The sequence below is a fragment of the Ptychodera flava genome, unplaced genomic scaffold (genome assembly GCF_041260155.1).
Source record: "Ptychodera flava strain L36383 unplaced genomic scaffold, AS_Pfla_20210202 Scaffold_28__1_contigs__length_4768798_pilon, whole genome shotgun sequence".
Lineage (NCBI taxonomy): Eukaryota > Metazoa > Hemichordata > Enteropneusta > Ptychoderidae > Ptychodera > Ptychodera flava.
This window is the reverse complement of record NW_027248350.1, coordinates 3,930,941-3,934,356: the sequence shown is the minus strand read 5'-3', so window position 1 is coordinate 3,934,356 and position 3,416 is coordinate 3,930,941. Positions and strand designations below refer to the sequence as shown.

The 3,416-nt window shown below is 37.1% G+C and overlaps 1 long non-coding RNA gene across 1 annotated transcript; it reads left to right on the top strand.

The window, feature by feature from the left end:
- The first annotated feature begins 423 nt into the window (after positions 1 to 423).
- LOC139127089 (uncharacterized) lies at positions 424 to 2,551 on the top strand. The gene is made up of 4 exons (XR_011550923.1): positions 424 to 655; positions 972 to 1,092; positions 1,982 to 2,131; positions 2,506 to 2,551. It is a non-coding gene; the product is annotated as an uncharacterized lncRNA (long non-coding RNA).
- The last annotated feature ends 865 nt before the right edge of the window (positions 2,552 to 3,416 follow it).

The window sequence follows — 3,416 nt, the reverse complement described above, 5'->3', positions numbered from 1 at the left end:
GAATAAATAGCACATGGCTAATGATGAGCATGAGTACACGTTGAAAGACTTTAACTTTTGATAAAGTCTTTCATCGACGAAGCTTGCAATTATTTTCCTTCAGATTCAAGAATAAATATCAGGGTCGCCGTGCAACGTTTGGTACAATGGAGGCAAATTATCTAAATTTACCGATATTTGACATTCAAAATGGCACCAGTCTTGTGTTAACTCTACGAGGAAAAATGATATTTCGATTTTAACAAAACTAACACGATGAAAATTGTATTTACTCCATAAGCTTGAAAAAGGAGCCCCCACACAAATGGTACACAAAAAGAATATCGCAAAAGTCGACAAACCATATCAAAAACCAGTGGCACACATTGAATCATATTGACATAATGGATATATAAATGGCTGATGTGCATTTACTCGGCAGATGGCGTTGAAAATATCGCTTAAGAGTTCGATGTTGTTGCTGTTCCTCGGGGTGACACTTTCAGTCCGGACGTCGTGGTGTTCCAATTCAACCGACGTTCCAGCCATGACAACGGTTGAACCAACGGACAGCCATGACAATTCTTCATATCAATTGGACACTTTGTATCACGGTAATGTTAGTGAAGGAGAAGAACGACAATATGTGTTCCAAGTGAGAGGGGGCATGAACAAGGTGGGAGAAAAACTAAAAAATTACCTTTTTTACTCTCAGGTGAACGACATTCACCTCATTCGAAAAGCGCGTGTTTACAGATCAGAGGCGTTGACAATCTACAAATTCTGAACGCCCTTCCTGCATATCAATAGAAAGTATTGCACGTGTGAGAACTTCTGGCTTTTGAGCTCCTAAATGAGGCAAAAACTCAGCATATGACAATTAAGGAAGCAATATTACTTAATTGGAACCACAGCTGCCTGTACTAATTTTTGTCGCTAGTACAGGAGCTGGATATCAATTTGGTAACATAATCATGGGTTTTCTTTTCTAGTCAGTTGCAGTTCGTGTAGAGGTGAATAGCAGCAACGCTCTTGAAACGTATCCTGTGATGTTTGTCGTCACAAGCAGGAAGGTATCATATCATGGAAATTACCTTTGGAAATAATGTCACTGTAAGTATTACTGTTTTACTGGACATTTCCAAATGAAGTGTCTTGCCTATTCCATTCTTGTACATTTAAAAGGTCATTGTATGGCGTGTTCATTTGGGTCATAAAGAAGAATTAAACTATTGAACCAACCTGTTTTAATGTCCACTTGCACGGTCACTGAGTAAGTAAATGAATGAATGAATGAATGAATGAATGAGTGAATGAATGAATTAGTAAATGAACGAATGAATGAATGAAAATGAATGAATGATATTTTTCTCTTAAACTTTAAAACATTGCAATTCACGTTAAAAAGGGAAATATCAAGATTGTCGAAGTGAGGGCTAACGATGGTTAAAATTTAACTAATCTGGTTTAGCGTCAACTCTTATGAATACATGTATTAGGTACACAGGTATAGGTTTATTCAGACCATCGCAGTGAGCCGAGCGTCTTTGGCTCAATTTTCGTGTTTCAAATTTGAGCACTAAAAGAGAATGAGATCAAAACATTACGCATTTAAACAATGTCAATGTCTTCCAGCTTTACAAATGGCTTTCGGTGTGTGAAGAAACATGTAAGGTTTATGGCCAAGTGTTGAAAATGTGTATTTTGAACACCGAGCAAGACAAGAAAATTGCTGAGTCAACAGTTATAGCAGCTTATTTTATAGCAATTACAATTTTGTCGCGACTTATGACCCTTAGTTTTCAAGGTGTCCTCTTGTATCGAGTTTTCTGAAAACATTTCAAGAAATAGCTATACTAAACAGATACATTCTTGCATATTTGCAAGCACGTAGAACTAAGAAGTTCCTTGTCTGACGTTTACTGCCAGAAAATAGCGGTTTGGTTTGAGCGTATATGAGTCAACTCAAGTCACTGTTTGATTAACTTATTTTTTGTTTCAGTCAGAAATACGACACTGTTGCAAGGACACTGTGTCCGATGAACTTTGGCGATAAACCAGTGAGTAATGTGCTCATCAGAGTGACGTGTTCTTCGCCAAACGCTACTGACTACAGTCTGATTGTAACTGTTGTCAAGGATTTTGAAATGGAGTAAGTCTTACGTTACAATATTTAATCACAAGACTTTTCTTGACCTTTAACATTTTAGGACCAATGTATTCAGAAGGTCTTTATACGATGTGGAAGAAACTGCCATAAATGCTCTACTTTCTAATTTTCACTGAAATGAATGAATGAATGAATGAATGAATGAATGAATGAATGAATGAATGAATGAATGAATGAATGAATGAATGAATGAATGAATGAATGAATGAATGAATGAATTTATATCAAACAAAAGTTTTGTGTTAGCGTAGGCTATATATCTGTGCAATGTTATATGCTGATATCCCGTGTCCTCTAACATATAATACCCTGTAAGGCAAATAAGTTTTTCATTATGTGTATTTTTGACGTTGCAGATTGTCTGCCCGCCACGCTGTGATGGCATCCCCTTCACGACCACAGGTGAGTTAAGAGAAAGTACATGTCACGTAAATGTAACTGGGCTATGGGTGAGAGCAAATCTTTGAAGGACTTAAAGCCGTGAAATTTGCGTATACAAACGCAAGTCGTCATAATGACCGATAGTTACCTTTACTCATTACACAAATATCTCTGAATTTACTCTCCACCGGTGGTGGCGCTCTGACTACAGTCTCTGCCAAAACGTAAGACAGAAACCGATCTATTCGGGGCTGTGTATATCTATGTTATATTGCTTTTTATCACGAAGGGCTAAAAAATCGCCTTTGCTTTTATGCTGTGTCATCCTGACGCTTAAGTTGTGTCAGTTTGCAAATTTCTAGTGTGAAACAGGAACAAGATTTGGCATGGACCGCCTCAATACAGGTGTAAATTAAATTGCCCTTGAAAATGGCGGGAAATCTAAACCGATGTTAAAACGTTTCAATTTACATGCCACTTTCGACACTTATGACAGTATTACACACTTTTTCTGTCTTCGATGGGTCTTGTGTAAAGAAAACTCTTGGAAAACCCGGAATTTTTCGAGATCGGTTTATAACACATTTGCAGCTATTGGGGCTTTAAGCAATGTCCTGAAAGAGTATATCTAATCTCACAATAGATATCAATTGAGGGTAAATATTCATCCGATCTTGGACATCAAAGCTCTTATTAAAGCATCAGGCGCCTTTCTCGTTTACCAAACTAGGTTATTGATAACTGACACGTCACAGTATAATATAACTTGTAGACTAATGTGTGCTATGTATCAGACAGATCAAACAATCTGGCATATTAAAGGAAAACCGCTATTGATAAAAGATTATGTCCTTTTCATGATAATTGTCGAAGTACTCCTGTCAAT